The sequence below is a fragment of the Neolamprologus brichardi genome, chromosome 6 (assembly GCF_056152115.1).
Source record: "Neolamprologus brichardi isolate AB-2024 chromosome 6, ASM5615211v1, whole genome shotgun sequence".
Lineage (NCBI taxonomy): Eukaryota > Metazoa > Chordata > Actinopteri > Cichliformes > Cichlidae > Neolamprologus > Neolamprologus brichardi.
This window is the reverse complement of record NC_142109.1, coordinates 3,452,014-3,473,274: the sequence shown is the minus strand read 5'-3', so window position 1 is coordinate 3,473,274 and position 21,261 is coordinate 3,452,014. Positions and strand designations below refer to the sequence as shown.

The window sequence follows — 21,261 nt, the reverse complement described above, 5'->3', positions numbered from 1 at the left end:
AATTGATAAACTCTTTTGCAAGAATGTCAGATTACTCAATTAACTGGTCAAAATCTACAGTCCTTCCGATTAATTGCTCCTTCCATAATTCCTCTTCTACTCCACTGCAATCGGGAAATATAAAATATTTAGGTATTAATATTTCTCCCAAGCTTATAGATCTAACTAAATTAAACCATATCTCACTTTTAAAGAAAGTAGAAGGTGATCTGGCTAGATGGAAATGTCTACCCATATCACTCATGGGAAGGGTTGCTGCAATAAAAATGATGGTATTACCAAAAATAAATTATTTATTTTCAATGATCCCAACTAAACCGCTGCAAGATTGGTTCAGATCTCTAGATTCATATATGTCCAAATTCCTTTGGAAAAATAAGCCCCGACGTATAAGCTTAAAAACACTACAAAAGACCAAGGATAAAGGAGGATTAGAACTACCTAACTTTCAGCACTACTTCTTAGCCAACAGGCTTCAGTTTATCTCAGGATGGCTAAAACATACCCTCTTAGATGAACCTTGGCTAGATGTAGAACAAGCACTTTGCAATAATCTAGAGATTTCAGATCTACCATTTATCAGCTCAAACATCCAACGACATGAATGCTTCAAAAGCGTCAACATCAGCTCTTCTCTGACAGCATGGTGGGAGTTTCTGAAGTTGACAGAGTCTTCATTAATCCCATGCAAACGTACACCTATCTGGAACAACCCTGACATATTACAAAACAATAATACGATAAACTTTTCAGATTGGAGTGGTAAAGGAATCAAATATGTAGAACATATACTAGAAGGAACAGAATTTATTTCATTTGACAGACTTGTTACACAATATGGGATCAACAAGAAAAGATTTTTAGAATATCAAAAAATTAAATCCATAATAAAAAAGAAATTTAAACCGGGTCAAGTTGAACTACAAACGCCACCAAGTGTGGTTCAATTTCTTACTCTTAAAACCCGAAATTACTATCCAAAATATACAGAATGCTTTCTAAAACAGATGAATCAATATCACTTCCTATTGCACAATGGGAAGCAGATTTATCAGTTAACTTAGACCAAAACTTCTGGTCTCAGATTTGCTTAAAAACCTTTCATCTAATCAGAAATCCCAGTCTTCAATTAATTCAATACAAAATACTACATAGAGTGCACTATACAGGTCATCGGATGTTCAAGATGGGCTTTACGTCTACCAACAACTGCTCACACTGCCAAACCAATTCACCGGACAATTATATCCACGCTCTTTGGTTCTGTCCACCAGTTCAGAAGTTTTGGCGCGAGATATGTGAAGACTTATCAAAGTGTCTGAAATGTAACATTCCAACTTCCCCCTTAGTGTGTTTGTTGGGCAGCTTAGATAATGTCACTTCAGAAAAGAATATAGCTCATATGGTTTTCACTGCCCTATGCATAGCCAAGAAAACAGTCCTCATGAACTGGAAAAATAAAAATAATCTTAATTCTAACCAATATAGAAATTATCTATTAGACTACATTAGTCTTGATACAGCCTCTGCCACCACATCGGATCAATTGCTCTGGGCTCCTTTGATCAGCTCCATCACCTAGTGGGGGTGGGGGGTCATAGTTTGGTCCCGCCTTCACTGTTGTGATTGGTGTGGGGGTAGGGACAGGCTTAGGGCATCGGGGGGTTCCCCAGGAGCATCTTCCTTGGGGGGCTCAACCCGGGGTAGCGGTCATGGCCAATCAGGGGCTCTGTTGGCTCTTAGGTGACGTTTCCTCGTGGCTGCGTGCAGCGGGGCTAGGGGAGGGTCTGTGCTGACGGACGTGGGTTACTGACCTGGTAGCCTGGCTGCCCCTGGGTGGGTCCGGGACGGGCGTGAAGTTCTGGGGGAGCTCCAGCTCTGGCCTGGGGCCCTGGCCGGGCCTCGGGGGCTTGGGTCCTGGTTGGTGTGTTGCCGGGGTTGTGGGCGGGTGGGTGTATGGGGGCCCGGCCCTGGCGCAGGGTGCCGCCGGTGCGTCGAGCCACCTGGGGGGCTCTTCAACTGGTGGGGGAGGTTGTCACATCTTGCAGGAGCTTTCCTCTCTTCAGGAACTCTCTCTGCAGGAGGGGGAGATACAGGAGAGGTGGAGGAAGATCTCAGCCTGGGCGTCTATTGTCTTATGTAGTCTGGAAGATGAGTGGATGATGGGGTGGGTGCAGTTTTCTCTGTGGTAGGGTTGGGTGGACTGTCCCGGGCTCTGTGGGGCCGGGCGGCGCTGCTGCACTGGGCCCCGGTTCGGATGGGCCTGGGCCCCCTTTCCCTGGCGGGTCGCGGAGTATGGGGGTGGCTACTGGGGTCAGCGGGGGAGCTGGCCCCAGGGAGGGGTCACTTGCCCCTCCCTTCCTTCCCTCCCCATCTCCAGCTGCCTCCCTCTTCCCGCTCCACCACAACCACCCACACATGCAGGGCCTTGGAGTAGGGGTGTGTCACCAAGGTGCAGAGGAGGTAACCCGCAGGTAGCTCCATGCCCTCCTGGGTTTTAAATGCACCTTAGAACACACATACATCAACACTACAATGAGAGGGTGGAGGGAGGTTTGGAGTCTTCTCTCACCCCCGTTCTCTGCGGCCTGCTGGAGCGGGGGGGGGGGCTAGGAGGAGGAGTTGGCCGTCCAACTGGGGTCTGGAATGTGGGGCCTCCCAGCTGCTGCGGAGTCGGGGCGGTCCCCAGCTTCTCCCCAGCGCAGGGAAAAGGATAACACCACCTGGGTCTGGGTGCAGTTCCCCCCTCCAGGGGCAAGGGTACCTAGACCCGGTTCGTAGAGTACGCTTGGGGAGTGTGATTGTGTGTACAGCGTCTCTTTATGTCCGTCTCCACGTTGGTTGAGTGTGGAGTAAGTGCATATGAGAGCATGAGGGTGGGAATGGATGTTTGTATCTGTGTGTGCCTGTATGTCTGTGTCTATATGTCAGGTTGGGTATCAGACGCCACCTCTCTGGGGACATCTCAGGCCCTCCGAGGTTTGGAGGCCTATCTCCCCCCACCACTTCCCCTGCCGGGGGCGGACTCCCTCAGACATCGGTGAGTTGGTGGTTCTTTGTGTCTGGGGATGGGTGTCCAGGTACACACCGGCTCACTCCTTGGCGGCTGCTTATCGGGGCCTGGAGCCTGGGGATCGCTCGGGCCACTTCGGAGGTGGGGTGTCCCCGGCCTCTCGGCCTGGGGCTCGGTCACTCAGGCACAGCTGGCTGCCGGCGGAGCTCACGGGCACGTCACTGCAGCCCCCCCCCTGGCATCTGCTCCGCGGCTGCTGAGTGACCCCTCATCTGGGACTCTCCTCAGCTCTTTCTGGGACAGTGGCGCGGCTGCCCCTCTGTTGGTCTTCCTTGGTCTCTTGTGTTCTGGGGGCCTCTGGATGTCTGGAGTTTTGATCTCCTCCATACCTGCTTCATGCCCTGGAGGACGGGGCTGTGGCCCCCCACACCCTCTAGCAGATCATTACATGAAGGAACCTTTTAAAAAACAAGCGCGTCCATGCTCACAGGTGTACACACGGGTGATCACACACACAAACTACACCCTTTTTGGCTCCTACCTCAAAGCACACTGTGTGCTGTCAATTTTACCTGCTGCACAATAATGTTTAATATTTAGTATTTACTGTCATATTCCCATATATCATTGTGATGTTGTTTATTCTATTACTCTCGTTTTCTTCTGCTTGTTTTCTTTTTTCTTTCTCAACAGGTGATCCAGATGATCGATATATGTATTTTTTTTTCTGCTTATTCTGTTGGTTTTTGTTTTTTGCCCTTCTCCCCCGTCCCTCTTCTCAACTGTTTTTCTTTCCCTATTTCTTTCTCCCTTTTCTTTCCCCCAGTCAAGTCTGTCCCGTATTCAGCAAGTGAAAATAAAATAAACAATAAAAGGTGAATCAAATGGACCATTACGGCAAAGCTGGGATGGTCAATTTGGTAAAGTAAATCCATTGGGCATCTTTCTTTGCCTTTAGACAATAATTCTGATGGCAAAAGAGCAAAACGGGACAGGCAAAAAAAAAAAAAAAAAAAAAAAAAAAAGGAAAGCAGACAGTCTCGCATGCACAGCAGTTTCTTTGTGTGTGTTGTTTTAGTTACGCACATGGAATTTAATTTCATGTGTGAAATACATGTATGAAAATTGATATGATGATAATTCCATAACAACACTCTGACACAGTCAGGACACATAATGACTATTTCTCAATATGTGCACTTGTGTGGACTTGTGATATTGTGATATTGTAAGTACTGTTCCAATTCAAAGTACGCATAAAGCCAAATACACTAAAAATTCCTGGATGTATTCTTGCCCCTTCCTGTTTGTGTAGACATGTTGCAGCCAAATATCCCAGAATGCATTTTGTCCAAAACTCAAACGCGGCAATGTCAGAGGAGACCGGCTAAAGAATTTTAAATATTACTGTTTCTGGGTCACAAAATGAACTTTTAAGATATTTTAGCTGTGTAAACTTCAAATATCTGCTCGATTTAGCAGGACATCACGTTTGCAAAGGTGCTTTGTTTTCCGAGAAGTCTGTTACCCACCAGCTCAATAGCTGACCAGGTGGTCAAGGCTCACTAAAGCCGGGGAGAAGTTAGATAATTTCTAAATGTTGATGTTTGGTTCATTTCATTTTGGTTTATTTGTTCCTGTCACGGTCGGACAGTCCTTCCTGGACGACCTTGTTTGTTTTTATGTTTTTGTGTGTGTCTGTTTGTTTCTCCCTCTCTCTCCCCAGTCCTCGGGGCTGTTTACAGAAGTGCGCGCCGTAGGAAAGGCGTGACCTGGCGACTTTCGTCATCGGGAGTCCCTCCTCGCTGTTGCCGGCCCAACTGAATCTGATTACCTGACTAGCTGTCCCCCTGGCTATACAGGGGTATTTAACCTGGGCTCGCAGCAACAGTCGACATGGGATTATTACTCCTAACTGGTACAGTCTGTGCGGGAAGTGTGCTTTTGGTATTCGGCTAGTGAGTTACTAATAGTGGATTTTCCTTCTTCCTCCAGGAGAGTCGAGTGGAGAAGCGAGTTGGGGAGCACACACACTAATGGAGCCACAGCATGGAGCACATGGGGAGCAAAGGACGAGCACTGTTGGAAAATTGCACTTTTGAGTGAATTGTTGGACATACCTGTGTTGTTTCACTGTAAATAAACGCACTGTTTTGCTGTGAAGAAGAACCGCGCCTGGGTCCCTCTTTTCCGTGACAGTTCCTGAGCAAATCAGTTTGGCTGAGATTAAAGTTGAGATCATTTTATGTAATTTATTTATTTTTTTCTATTTTAAAGTCTTGGAGAGCTTTCAGTATATTTTGAACTGAATATTTCACCCATCAAATCCCCTGATGTAAAATGTGCTTTCCTTATTTAAACAGCTGACTGATTAAATCTAACATTAAAAAATATTTAAATTCAGGTGGAAACATTTTCACTGGGAGAAAAAACAGCATGTTAATACGTGGAGATTCTGAGATAATCCATCCACAATACGAGGTTAGTCATTAATATAAGACAAGACTGCTGCATGGGCTGGGATGTAGTTACATTGTAAGGATTAAAAAAAATTAGCTTTAAAATGAACAGTGGCCGACAGTGATCACTGCCTTTTTTAGGGGCTTGTTCATATTAAACAGAACAAGATACAAAGCATTAAAACATGTTAAAAAAACAACAGCCTTAATAAACGCAGAGTAGTTTGGACTTGAAAACAGGGTTCATACGTCACCACTTAAAGACCGGATTGAGAAACAGCCCTTCTTACTGTGGTTAACAACCACCAGTCTGCTTCACAAAACAGCAGAGTCTGAATCACGTGACTCTCTGTGGGTTGAAACATCACTTCCTGTTGGAGCGGAGCCACTGGGCCTTTCTCAATATGCATACTTGCGTATGTATATTGAGTACTGTTCCAATTCAAAGTACGCATCAAGCCGAGAATGCGAAAAATTCCCGGATGTGTTCTTGCTCCGGCTGTTTAATCAAGCATGCATCAGTGGTGACTTGTGTGTACTTGGTACAGCTAAATATTGCAGAATGCATTTCGTCCAAAACTCAAATGCGGCAATGGCGGAGGAGCGGGGCTAAAAACTTTTAAATATTACTCTTTCTGGGTCACAAGATAAACTTCTAAGTTATTTTCAAGTGAGAATGTAGCTGTGTAAACTTCAAATATCTGCTCGATTTATCAAGATATCATATATTTCCAAATGTGCTTCGAGGTTTTTAGAGACGTCTGTTACCCACCAGCTCCATAGCAGACCGGGAGTTCGAGGATTACTAGAGCCGGTGACAACATCGTTTTCAAACACCCCCCCCCCCCCCCCCCCCCCCTCCCGCCTGTCTTTCGCTACTCAGGTTAAACATGATATATAAGTCTCTTAGGAAACTTCGAAAAGTTATTTTTTGGGTTTATTTCAGTGTTTTATTTGTTCCCGAGTAAATTGTTTTGGCTGAGATATATTTCAACTCAGGAGGAAACATTTTCACCGGGAACAAAAAACACCATGTTAATACGTGGAGATTCTGAAGGCTGCTTCAAAGTGATCAGATTATATTTTAATTATTTGTTCTCTTCCAAACCCCAGCAGCTGTCTATTGTAATTTTTTGAGTGTCGACTAAAATAAAAACAAAGCGTTCTAACATCTCACCTGTTTGTTTTTATTAAGACATACATGTACACTATTTTTATTAATAGAGATTTCGCTACTGAGGATAAACATGATATATAAGTCACTTAGATCACCTCTTAATGTTAATGTTTGGTTTATTTCAGTGTTTTATTTGTTCCTGAGCAAATCGGTTCGGTTTCAGGAGCTGCTACTGACAAACCAGCAAAAAAAAAAAAGCCAAATGTTTCATCTGTGACACTTGTGAGGTTATCTCAAACACACTCCGTCAGTCTTGATGCTGTTGAACAACAAAATGTTTAAAAATGTCACGAGTTTACCGGGTGATATTCTCATGCGCGACGCGATCGCGAAAAAAGCAAACAATTAACACCACGCCGATGCTGTTCACAGGACAGCAAGAGTAAACGATCGGGAGACTCTTGTCTTCATTATCGTTCCCCTCCTACGTTTTATTACTCTGATTTCAGCGTTTTTGCTTCACAAGTAAAGCGAGCAGTTTACTTTGTGTGCACTAACATGGACTCGAATCAACCAGCGCCACCTCTGGCCAAGTGCCACAGCCTACAGCCAGATCAACTTGTGACACACATCTGCACCACGTTTGAATTCGTTACATGCACAACACATTTGTACCTTTCAATTGTGTCTGTTTGTGCGTCATGCAAATAAATCTTTGAAATGAATGAAATGATATCATGTATTTATTATCGGCCTACATTTGTACAAAATTCCAAATTATATACACAAAGTCATAGAAATCACCACTCCAATTGGTCATCGTGATTTTAATATTCTCTTTTTCCATAACAATGAAATACGCCTTGGACAAATATGACACATGAATATTTCATCAGTGTTGTCACATCACATCCTGTAAGCAGAGTCTGCCTGTGTCTTTTCTCTGGAAAGGAATATTTCCAGCCAATATAGGCAATCCATCAACATGGCTGGAGAGTTGGTGGTTATATACAGTCTGTATAAGTGTGGTTAATCTAATGAACATTTGTAAGGAGATGGCAGTTACTGTGAATTCACAGCAGTTACACAGTGATTAGTAATAAACAGAGCCAGTGAGAGTGAGTGGATTTAAGAAAGTCAGTGACTCAGGTGTGTCGATTGGTTTGTCATCTGTTTTTGGGACTGGAGGAAACGTAGAAATCTTTTGTTTTAAATCTTAGTTAGGAAGATTCCTGTTTTAAAACAAGCAATTTGTGTAATGCTAAAAGAAATGCAAGAAGTACATCTGCAGAAAGCACACAGTTACATTCTGTCCATCATGTGGACAAAATTGAAAATGTTGAACATTGAAGAACTGAGAACGTTGGGCAAGTTCAAAAGAAATGTGTTTGTAAGAGCGAAAAACCAAATTGTTCCTAAAATACTTATGGAAAGTCAAACTGTTGTATGTCTGTGTTCTACATGTTTATCTGATGGAAAATAAAGTTGCTATTGTTTTATTGCAATTTTTTGACAATTCTGAGTGGATTTATACAGTACGGGTCAAAAGGACCCGCAACAAAATCAATGTCATCTTTTTGTTTTTCAACATAATACAAGGGTTAATTTCCAAAACTTGCATATGATCTTCAATTTGTAGCAGATCCACTATCACATAGCAGCTGGAGCCGTCTCCAATGGAGGTCAGTCCACTGCTGCCACCTGTGGCCAAGTACCACAGCCTACTACTAGATTAACTTCTAACACATCTGCACCTGCTGCTGTGATCACATTGAGTAGAGGCTGAGTGGCTGCCAGCAATGTGGATTGTCAACACTAAAAACAATCAGTAAGCAAAGACAAAAGGGATCAATTTTTTCTGTTTATTTAGCACCCACAATATTTGTAGTCGCCTTCTGCACAGAGGAAGTACACACACACTGTGTGGTACCACTTTCCGCAGAAAGTGTATTCAATCTGCAAGATTGAATGAGATTGTCAGAGTCATTGACTGTTTATTACTAATCACTGTGTACCTGCTGTACATTCACAGTAACTGCCATCTCCTTATAAATGTTTATTAGATTGACCACTGTTGTGGAAGTTTTCCACTTAAATAAAGCCTGCAGACGAGCGGTGAGCGGTAGCTAACATTCTTTAATCCATGCACACAAAGACAACATACAAACAAGCTTGTGGAGCCCCCATGGCCGCGGGACAGACGGTCAGCAGAGTCTCACTGAGCCTAGCATGGCTCTCAGTTAAATACCTTCTCCAGGAACAAAGTCAGTACACAGCTGTTTCACACCTTAAGGTTCACACTCCCTTGCTACTTCCCAGAGTCCTCAAGAGACAAAAGACTGGTCCTCTGGAGTTCCTGTTTCCCCCCCAACATCCTTGCTACACCCCCTACCATTTGTCTTACAGTATGAGTGTCAGACATGTTAATACAATAAATAATGTCATTAATATCTAGGTGAAAGAAATTCCTATACAGCACACTTATACAGACTGTATATAACAACCAACTCTAAAATGTTCTTTTGCAGAGAAAAGACACAGGCAGACTACGCTAAGGACATGTGATGTTACAACACTAGTGAAATATTAGTGTCATATATTTGTTCAAGACGTTTTTCTTATGGGCAAAAATATTAAAATCATGATGAACAGGGGTGGTGATTTCTATGACTTTGTGTATATAATTTGGAATGTTGTACAAATGTAGGCCAAGGCCAAAAGGTTTATTTGCATGACGCACAAACAGACACAATTGAAAGGTACAAATGTGTTGTGCATGAAACAAATTCAAACGTGGTGCAGATGTGTGTCACAAGTTGATCTGGCTGTAGGCTGTGGCACTTGGCCAGAGGTGGCGCTGGTTGATTCGAGTCCATGTTAGTGCACACAAAGTAAACTGCACGCTTAAGTTGTGAGGCAAAAATGTTGCAATTGGAGTAATAAAACGTAGGAGGGGAACGATAACGATGGCAAGATTCTCCCAATCGTTTACTCTTGCTGTCCTGTGAACAGCAATTGGTGTTAATTGTTTGCTTTTTTCACGATCGCGTCGCGCATGAGAATATCACCCGGTAAACTCGTGACATTTTTAAATATTTTGTTGTTCAACAGCATCAAGACTGACGGAGTGTGTTTGAGATAACCTCACAAGTGTCACAGATGACACATTTGGCAGGTTTTTTTTGCTGGTTTGTTGGTAGCAGCTCCTGAAACGCAAGTTTGCCACACATCTGTTCGACCAAATCCAGTTAATCTAAGCGCCAGTTAATCTGGAACACCGGCCTTAGCGGTCTTTGAGTACGCAGCCCTTGTGGACGATGGGATCAGAACGATGCCACCTTGAAATGAAACTGAAAAAAATATTGAAACCAAAAAAAAATATTGTAACTGAAATAAATGTACTGAAAAATCTGGTATTGAAACTGAAAAAAAAATTGATAGTGAAAAACAATTAATCGAAACTGTAATTTTATTGTTTTCGCTTACAATTTTTTTTATTCAGTTTCAATCCATTTGTTTTCTGGTTTCAATCCATTTTTCAGTTTCAATACAGTTTTTGGTTTCAATCCATTTTTCAGTTTCACTCTGCTGGCACTGTTTTGGCATCCGGGGGCGCGCTGGGGGGGGGATCTCATCAACAGGCAGTGTTGGGGAGTAACGTAATACATGCACCGGCGTTACGTATTTAAAATACAAAATATGAGTAAATGTATCTGTTACAGTTACAGTTCAATAGGTGATATTGAGAATACAGTTACTTTGTTAAAATAAATGGATTACATGGCAGTATTTTCCTGTTTCATATATTAGGTTAGGCTATGGTCTCTCTATTTTTGGTAACTCCACGCCGGTGGAAACCCAAACAAAACACGCAATAAGAGGCTCTAAAAATTATTATACAAAAATGATTTAATATGAAGGCAATAGCAGAGTGTTACAGGCATCGCCCTAAAGGATGTAGCCTCATAGGCAGTGTAGTCCGTGCTGCAGGGAGAATGGACTGCCATACACGTTATGTGTCTGTGAGCGAGGGAGGGAGAGAAAGGAAAAGTACGAGCTGTCATCGAGCAGAAACGGGAGCTAGAAGCATGTAAATATAATAATAACCACTGCAGCCAAGAAGAGAGCCTGACGAGCCCAGTTGTGAGTAAGCTATTAAGACTCGACTGTATGCTATGTTCGTGTTTTCCTCTGAAACAATAAGTTCCGTTGGAGCAGCCCTTCAACGCCTCTCTCTGTTTCTCACTAGCAAAGTCGACCCACACAACAAAGTAAAGCTAGTTTTCAGCTACGAGCACAACAAGGAACCCGACGTATTAGCCAGGGGTCCCTTTACTACGGTTCGGAGCCGCAGACCAGTTTTATATATGCGCTGAATAGTTTTCTATACGAAATCGCTGCAAAAAGTGCAGCCTTACCTAATGTCCATCCTACTGTTACTCATTTTATATTAAGATTTAAACATCTAGTTGGTGTTGGTATGGCGAGTAGCCTTCAGTAATAGCAATAGTAATAGTAATAAATCACACAGCAATGGTACATCCATGTAGTTGTAAAGAATTCAGAATACATTTTAAAATTAACCTTCCCAACACTGTCAACAGGTTAGCACCTCATACCACAGCGCAGCAAAAGCAGTCTCATGAGCGCTGGGAAGGACAAGCCCAGAGCCCAAAACAGACAGTGCAGGAGATGACAAGGTTAGTAATTGTATGGTGAAAATTATACTTTTAGTTATCTTCATTGGCAAAAAAAAAAAAGTAAATACAAAATCTGCTTCTCACATATAGGACATTTCCAAGATTTTTTTTCAGAACTTCTTCAATTTATTTCATTATAGCTGTCCTGTGCCAGATGTTCTGTTGACCCACAGTGAGGGGCATCAGGGCTCGCAAAATCACTAGCCCAACGTCCCGGGGCTAGCAATTTTTCCAGTCGGGCTACCAAAATCTATCTCTGCCCTGCCCGTCGGGCTATCGTAGGAAGGAAAAATATATGTCAATGCTTTTGCATTCTTTCGGAAATGTAGCTGGGTAATTATGTCATTGGCATCGGCGAGCCACTGTCAGTATGTGACATATTGAAATCCCGTTTGAATTTGTGCTTGTTTTTTGCTTTCACTTTGCAATCGCGCGAACTGTGTATAGAGAGCGACAGCACTGATTGGTGAGTGACGATAATTTGCGCACCAATTCCTCTGACATCGTCTTATCAATCGTTAGCTTACTATGCAAACATGACAAGTGAAATCTCCCGCAGCTTAAACATGTGAGAGGTTGATCGCGCAGAGAATCGCTGAGCGTTATGTGAGTGCGTAAAAGCAGCAGGATATATATTTTAGTTCTGCTGAGCCAAATAAGACAGGTCAGGGTGAAGAAGTGACAGCCAAAGAAAAGCTTACCACAAAACGGAAAAGTTATGACAAATCAGACTATAAGGCAAAAAGAATTTCTGTGGCTGCAATATGACGAGCTAAATAACCAGTGGTGCACATAAGTGGTCCGCAGGTGCGCATTCGCTGTCAAAATAAAAAACGCGCACAAGATAAGAAGTTGCAACGCAAGATTTTCTGGAGGACGACAGACATTTGTTTAGAACTCTTAAAGATGTCGAAGAAGCAAGCTCCTTTAAGCAATTACTGTGATGTTCCTCCACCTCCAAAGAAATGTCAGAAGGAGTCCGAACCACAAAAGAAGCGCGTATTCTCGGAAAAGTGGTTGCAGGAGGTGAGCTGGCTTCAAACAAATGATGAACGCACAGAGATGTGGTGCAGAATGTGCTGTGAAAATCCCACTCTAGCGGACAAAAACAGTGCCTTTTATATGGACGCAAACGCGCGCTGCAACTTCTTATCTGGTGCGCGTCTTTTATTTTGACAGCTAATGCGCACATGCGCACCACTTATGTACACCCGTGTAAATAACATAAAGTTCTGCCGGGTGTGTTGTTGGTTTTCCCTCAATTTCTGAGTTGACAAGCGCCTTTGTTACTGGGACCAGTCATTTTAAGAAAGGCCCCCATTAGAACCCATGAGAAATGCAAGAAGTGCATTATTGCTCAGTCTGCAATATCTTTCCCGGAACAAACACCAATTGCAAATAACATACTAAAAATAAACCTGAAAAATCTGTTTAGAACAGCGTACTATGTTGCAAAGAGTGAACTACCACTGGCACAATTTAGCAGTCTTTGCAAACTTCAAAAAGCAAATGTCCTAGATCTTGGTTCCACTTGCCTCTTACCCGTGACTTCAGTGGAAATTTCAAATTCAGGATCTGACACAGACTGATTCATGTCCTACACAGTTCTTACAAGTTCATAGAAATTTCTGTTCAATTAGAACCAAGTATTTGAGTTGATGATTGTCATTTTTATACAATGTTGTAATTTGTGTTTCAACAATTTTTTGATTAATGTTTTGTTTCCGTTACAATATTATACTTTAATGTATAATATTGTAACGGAAACAAAACAGGAAAAAAAACATCAATCAAAAAATTGCTCTCTTTTTTATTCGGGCTACTTAAATTTATTTTGGGCTACCAAAAACTGAAGATTTTGAAATTTTGCGAGCCCTGGGCATCATTTCAGAAACACCAGGAAGACTGAAACTCATCGCCGGGATCAAGCAGGGCTCGTGATCTTCACCAGCAGCTCCCTCACAAGAAGGATAAACCCAGCATTTCTTGAACACTGATGGAAACCTTTGCTTTGTGTAATGTTAGAAGTACTCAGATAATCCTCAGAGGGTCTGGACTTTTACATAATATAATATCTTTAAGTCCTTTAGAAAGTTCAATATATGTTGTGCTCTCTGGTTACTCTGGTATGAATGACTCTGAATTACTTTATGATAAATAACACACTATTAACAAAAACAGTAAAAGAATTCCAGATCACAATTTTTTAGTTCAAAATACAAGTGACAAACTTTGACTTTAATCAGGTTTTATTTTATTGAGTCAGAGAAAACATCATGTGCTCTTCATGTAGCTGAGTACACTCAGTGTTTAAAACTGAAGTTGTGCAGGTCTGAGATCAACAGTTAACTGAAACATCAAACTGAGGTCCTGTTAATGCTGATGTATTGTGACACAGTTACATGAGTGATTAATCCTTTTGTTTTTTTGTCTTTAACTTTATCAATAAAAAAGCTGCAGCTTTCACTGACAGCACATGTGGTCCTTTAACCTTTGTACTGTTTTCATCACTTAATTTTGGAGTTACTACAAAGATTGAAGATATAGGATGATCTGTCTGCTGTCACTGGGTGGTGCTGAGGTCTGAATCTGAGGACAGCTCCTGTAATCACAAAGAGAACAGAATCATCACAAACTGAAATATAAAGTTTCTCTCAAATCTGAAATAAAACTGATCCTTCTCTGTCCTCACACACTCGGGATCTGAAGTTGTTCAGTCCTACAGTTCTGCCGACAGCTGACATATGAGCTGTTTATTTTCTATTTTTTTTAAAGGCCTTATATACTAACACATTTTCCAATATCATGTTTACCTTTGAGTTGTTGGTGCTTTATAAATGGACATCTGCAAAGATGAGATGATGGAGCAGGTTTCAGTCGAGGTTCAGTCTGCTGCTGCATCCTGGTCACAACATACGGAGGTGTTATCAGCTCAGTACTGAACAAGAAATATTAATGTTTCAAATTATTTGTCCTAAAGGATGCAAGCTGTACAGAGTACTGCACATGTGACTTTGTGAACATAATTCATTAAAAATAATTCGGACAGTTTTTTAACCTGAATATTAGCAACAACAACAAAATATATATATATATATATATATATATATATATTTGTCCTTCCTGCACGGTATGTACATACCGTGCAGGAAGGACAGGCCCCTGCACGGTATGTACCACCGGCAGATAGAGGAGGTGGCTGATATCCAGAAATCCTACCAGTGGCTGGACAAAGCTGGACTGAAAGATAGCACAGAGGCACTAATCATGGCAGCACAAGAACAAGCTCTGAGTACAAGATCCATAGAGGCTGGGGTCTATCACACCAGGCAAGACCCCAGGTGCAGGCTGTGTAAAGATGCCCCAGAGACAATCCAGCACATAACAGCAGGGTGCAAGATGCTAGCAGGCAAGGCATACATGGAACGCCATAACCAAGTGGCCGGCATAGTGTACAGGAACATCTGTGCTGAGTATAACCTGGAAGTCCCGAGGTCAAAATGGGAAATGCCCCCAAGGGTGGTGGAGAATGACCGAGCTAAGATCCTGTGGGACTTCCAGATACAGACGGACAAAATGGTGGTGGCTAACCAACCGGACATAGTGGTGGTAGACAAACAGAAGAAGACGGCCGTAGTGATCGATGTAGCGGTTCCGAATGACAGCAATATCAGGAAGAAGGAACACGAGAAGCTGGAGAAGTACCAAGGGCTCAGAGAAGAGCTCGAGAGGATGTGGAGGGTGAAGGTATCGGTGGTCCCCGTGGTAATCGGAGCACTAGGTGCGGTGACTCCCAAGCTAGGCGAGTGGCTCCAGCAGATCCCAGGAATAACATCGGAGATCTCTGTCCAGAAGAGCGCAGTCCTGGGAACAGCTAAGATACTGCGCAGGACCCTCAAGCTCCCAGGCCTCTGGTAGAGGACCCGAGCTTGAAGGAAGGATAAAACCGCCCGCAGGGGCGTGCTGGGTGTTTTTTTTTTTTATACACATATATATATATATATATACACACACAGTCAGTGCTAAGAAAAAAAATCAGAGGAAAAATTAAACATTTTAACTTAAGCTGCCAAGCGGAAGTAGTTGGTTTCAGTACATAAATATCGGGCTTTGCTATTTAATCCGTAGCTATTGACTAATGAGGGGTTACTGAAGTGCCAGCTTTTTAAAAGTTGGTGTTAATGTCCTTCCACATGTGGAAAGTGACAGAAAACATGCTGCTGTTTGCACATATTTAATAATCAGCTCTGCACAGGAGCAGAAGCAGAGTCCAGCCTGTTGCTCTTACAGTATAATACTCATAATAAAAAGTACAGTAACCGTGTGTTACGGTTGCTGACCTCTAGTGGCTCTCCCTCTGTAGAGGAGTTTTTTTTCTCCTTTTCTTGTGTTGCAGGTCTGCCTCATGAGCCACAGCTGAGGTGTGTTCCAGCTCGTCAGCCACGGCATATAGTCTGCCATCCTAAACTGCCACACCCCTGACACTTCCCCCATTTTTGCCTGAGCTGTGTGTGTGTGTGTGTGTGTGTGTGTGTGTGTGTGTGTGTGTGTGTGTGTGTGTGTGTGTGTGTGTGTGTGTGTGTGTGTGTGTGTGTGTGTGTGTGTGTGTGTGTGTGAGAGTGTGTGAGTGAGTGAGTGAGTGAGTGAGTGAGTGAACTTAAACTCTGTGAAACTTTGGTTGTCTTTCTTTTATTGTAAGCAAAGGTGTGCCCTTACTGTGTTAATTAGTTCATCGTTGTGGAAGCAGGTAGGGGTTCTCTGCCATTTTTGTTTCAACTGTTTTCTCCTGTTTTTGGTTAGACAGGGAGCTCAACCATTGTATTTTGTTTTTGTTAGAGTACTTGGTTTGATTTTTAGCTAAAGGGGGTGTTTTGTTTGTTGTTTTGGCTTTGGAGACCCTGAAGAAAAGAGCTTCCCTGTGTTTATTTTTTACTGCAGTAGTTTTGGGCAATAAATCATGTTTAATGACATCTATTCTCCAGTAGTTTATGTTTTCTCTTTCACTTTGTGTTACCCCTCACCCCAGTCAGCACTTCGTTTTTAAGTGGGGCGTAACATAAGTGGGGGCTCGTTCGATTGATTTTGGATATGGCACAGTTTAGCCTGGGTGATTTTATAGCTAAGCCTGCATTAGACCAGCTTGATGCATGTAGGAAGGAGGATTTATGTGCTGTTGCCGCGCATTATGAAATCCCTGTGGCTAAGTCCATGAAGAAGAGCGAGTTAAAGTCTCTTGTTGTCAGTGGGCTGGTTGGGAAAGGTGTGTTCCCTTTACACGTGGACTTGGGGGATGCCGCGTCAGTCCTCGAAACCTCTGATCAGCCTGAGGTTTGTGCTGAGGAGGGGGCGGGGACACCTACGGTGGTCAAACCGGGTGGGGGAAAGCCACCAGCCTCTCTTCCACGGTTTGAGGCCTTCTCTGTCGAATCCAGTAATCTCAGTGTTAGTGCACGCTTAAAGGTACGTTTGGCTCGTCTTGAACTTGAGGCCAAAGAAAGGGAATGTAAGGATGAGCTCGCGTTCAAGCTAAAGTGTCGGCAGCTAGAAGCTGAGACATCTATTAGGTTGCGTCAGCTGGAGTTGCAAGCTAACAAATTGTCCCCTGAGCCTTCTGCTCCACCTTCAGTGAAGGATGAAGATAACGATAGTAATCCTTCAGATAATTCTCCCCCTGCTCCTGCACCTCCGACATTTGATATAGGCAAAAACATTGCCCTAGTTCCACCATTCAGGGAGACTGAGGTGGAGGCCTAGTTAGTTAGTCACTGAGCAGCCCGGTGCGTTTCTCTTGATTTCTTTAGTCAGGGTAAATTCATTCACCTGCACGGGTTAGCTAAACGAACTTTACAAAACAAGTTTCCCCTACAGCCAAGTCCTAGCTAGCTAGCTAGCTAAGGTCCTAAGTTACGGATTAGCTTACAAACACATTTAACTTACCAAAAACAATGCGGTGGGGCCTCAGGTCCTCCTGTCCGGTAGTCCAATTTACTGAAGAACACCTCAGGCTGTCACTTTGAAATAGTCGGTAATGTAAACGCTAGAGCTCTCAGCATCTGCCATTCCCGAACAGACACATGCAAGTTTGTCCGTGACCGCAGCCGCGCACACCAGCTGCTTTCTGTACCGAGACAGGAATATAAAGGACCGAGCTTGGAGGAAGATATGTGAAGAGATCGGGCAACCTGGTAAGTTCATTCATTTCTCTTTTGAAAGTTTTCACTGACCCGGGGAAGCCGCACAAAAGCTAGCAAGCCACCGCTATTTTCCCACTGACGTACAAATACCGTTCTGCTTTTATGCATGTTGTCATATAGGAATATATTTTGTTTATTAATAAACAGCACACAGTGGTCCCGCTGTTCATCCGTCACTGCTTCACTTTTTCGCTATTATTTTTTTTTTATTTCACCGTACAGCATTTCATTCTGCAGCCTGATTGACAAATCTCCCCCGTGTCGTGTCTCCTGCGCTTGGCAAACTTATCATGTTTGGTTTTAATACACATCACGTCCAATAGAAAAAACAGCACAAAAACACCCACAACGATGACCTTCATTCGGAAATACACACCTACACCGCGAGGGAAAAAGGCGCACGAAAGTGGCAGGCAGATGAAGACAAAACGCGGCATAATAATACTTTTACGTTTAGCAATCTACAAAGGTTTGCACTTTGAGAATCAGCCTGTGAAAACTGTGACTAATGTTCATGTGTGTGGGGAAAAAGTGTAGAAAGTGCGTGGCGAGGGGCTAGTTATTCTGAGAACTCCTGCTGCAATAAATGAGGGACCACTGTATATAGTTTCTCTATGATTATCGTATTCAACCTGTTAACATTTAATATTGTCTTGAAAGAGCCAACTGATTCTGCAGCAGAGCATCCCCTGTTGCTTCTCCTGGCTCCCTGAGCTCCTGCTGCTGCACCCACAGGTATGTACAGCAAGCACTGACAGCTTTTTACTCTGTGGGATTCCCTTGTGATCACCTTTACTAAATATCTACAACCAATCTGATTATATCCTGTTTTGTTTTTTGTCAATGTTGAAATTAAAATCTAGTAGCAGCCTTCTCATTTCTTTGTTTTGTGCTGTTGTACAGGCCCACAGAGGAGGACTGCTCCGAGGCAGATGAGGGACTGGTCCCAGGACGGTCCATCGGCGGTGGAGCTGGCCATCCTGGTGTCCCTGAAGAGGCCACACCAGTCTCCAATGGAGCATTTCTTCCTCAGCCTTGTTCCTGCTCTGGAGAGCAGCTGGGTCCTTGTTATTCCTGTCTAAATACTTATATTTTATATATTTACGTTTAATGTTTTTCTGTTTGAGAATTTTAATATTATTTCAAATAAATTTTTATAAAGACTAATGTCTCAGTTCTACTACACAGCAAATATTGGCACACGACTTGACACATGTAGAATTTATTTCATATTATACTAATGACAAAATATACTAATACAGTGGGATGCAAAAGTTTGGGCAACCGTGTTAATAGCCATTATTTTCCTGTATAAATCGTTGGTTGTTACAATAAAAAACGTCAGTTAATATCATACAGGAGACACACACAGTGATACTTGAGAAGTGAAAAGAAGTTTACTGGATTTACAAAAAGTGTGCAATAATTGTTTAAACAAAATCAAGCAGGTGCATAAATTTGGGCACCACAAAAAGAGAAATGAAATAAATATTTAGTGTATATCAATGTGTGTCTCCGATATGATATATGGGGGGCCTTTATCTGGACGTGCTTCCCATCCAGAGCTCCACAGCAGAGAGGGAAGTTCCAGCGCTCCTGGAATCCCTCGGTGATGGACCGCCAGTCTCCAGGTGAAGGCACAGCTATGAAGTCGTCCACTAGACAGTCCCAGATGGCCTTCGCTACCTGGGGGGTGATCTGGCACACCGACTCTGTAACTGAACGCTTGGTCCTGAAGGAGTCCCCGGTGACAAGGAACCTGGACAAAATTGTTCAAAATTAGTATTATGTGTACTGCAGTTACAAAATAGATTATTCAAATTCCAAAATACTTTTGTGATGTCAGATTTAAATTACAAAATCTTACATAAAACATTTTGTAATTATAAGGATAATTGCAAAATGTATATTAGATAATATCTAAAACAGTAGTGTTTTGTTTTAACTTTAATATATCATAATTTGATTGGTAACAACTTTTACCCCTACAGTGAGCCAATCACTCATAATTCCTAAACATGTCAATCAGGTAGGAATGAAGTAAGACATTAATAGAAATAAAGAGTTGTATGTTGACATGTAGCTCTTTCCTTGCTTATATCATTAACATTTTTGAAAAATTAATCTGTGATAAGATAGCTTATCAAGATAGAACCATGTAACTAAAGATGAACCAAACTGTTCAGTTTTATCTAACTCTCAGTTTTAATAAAGGCTGGTGACCCCTGTTATAGAGTCTGACAGCTGCAGGGATTATATACAAATATTCAACTATACCAGAATTAAACCAGGTCTAAATAAAAAAGAGTGAGTATCACTACAAAGATTAACCCACAGTGGTCCTAATACCAGTTTGATATCAGCAAATACCGAGCGCATACATTGATATGACACCACAGACATGCTATCATTGCAAATACTGATAACAGCATAAACCGAATTAAATCGGACTTGATGAGACCTACCTATCACTAGAAATATTATACTCCATACCACAGTTTGCTTTCAGTAAACACCGACGGCATTGACTGTTAGCATAGCACATCCATGTTAGCAGTGTATAAACGATAGTTTAGCATATTAGCACAGGTATCAATAAAGGACTACCGTATTAAACACTTTTACTAACCTCAGGCAGATGGACAGGCGCTCTGCAGGTGGGATTGAGCGCCTGTAGTTGGTGTCTAGGCGGGCGATGCTTGGACCAACGCGGGACAGCATGTCCTCAAACTGAGCGAGGGGAAGACGGCGATATCGCTGAAATCGGCCGTCATCCAGGCGCAGCTCCTGGAGCAAGTGGTGAAACTCACCAAACTGCTTACGCGTCTGGAGGACCTGATGGACCCAGGTACGGCGAGGACGTCCTTAACGCCGCCGCTCTGCTCTCCACAGTAAATAGAGAAGGGAGACTCTCTCTTCAAACGCTAGCTCGACAGCTGCCATCTTGCAAACATACCGTCTGGCACAACTTTCTCCCACATCCCTCCCACATTTCCGGTTCACACGCGTCAAAATATGCAATTTTGAGGCGCGATGGATTTTTCTTGGACACGCGTCGAGGTGCGAATGTGCATGCGTCAAATTTGGGGCATTTGGTGCTTTTTCGCTCGCATCTATCGCGTTCGGTGTGAACACACTGTAAGAGCTCTTAGCGTTAGCTTAATGTTAGCTTGCTTTCTGTAGCTTAGCGTCAGAGCTCTGTAGGTGTCTCGTGTGTAAATATTAATCACAGTGACAGTCGAGGTAGTAAGGGTGAGAAAAATGCTGCAGCTGAGCTGTGACGGCATCACGTACGCTGTGTCTTCTGTGGACTCTGAGTGAACTCACAAACAGTGTTGCCAACTTAGCGACTTTGTCGCTATATTTAGCGAGTTTTCAGACCCCCTAGCGACATTGTTTCTAGAAAAAGTCGCTAAAAAAAGACGTGAAAGCGCATATCGCTTTTACTCTCAACAAGCAGCAGGTGCTGTAACGCAGTCAGTTCTTCTTTTACTCTTATGCCCCAGATAGCAAGTAAACATTGAAACAATGTTGAGTCAATATCAGGCGACATCATTGAATCAACGTTGAAGTGTGACATTGATCTAACGTCACTCTTGCACCCTTTTTTAACATTGAAACAACATCAGGTTTTGATGTTGAATCAATGTCAGGTTTCAACATTGATTCAACGTTATATTTTCTAATACTGTTGACATTGAAACAATGTCAGATTCTTATATTGAAACACTGTTGAGCTATGGTGTTGATTTTCCACCTCATACGCACAGTTGCTTTT

The 21,261-nt window shown here is 42.7% G+C and overlaps 1 protein-coding gene across 2 annotated transcripts in view; it reads left to right on the top strand.

Annotated features, from left to right (window-relative positions):
* LOC148102407 (uncharacterized) overlaps positions 1-21,261 on the top strand; it is a 179,692-nt gene that overhangs the window by 127,375 nt on the left and 31,056 nt on the right. The window lies entirely within an intron of this gene.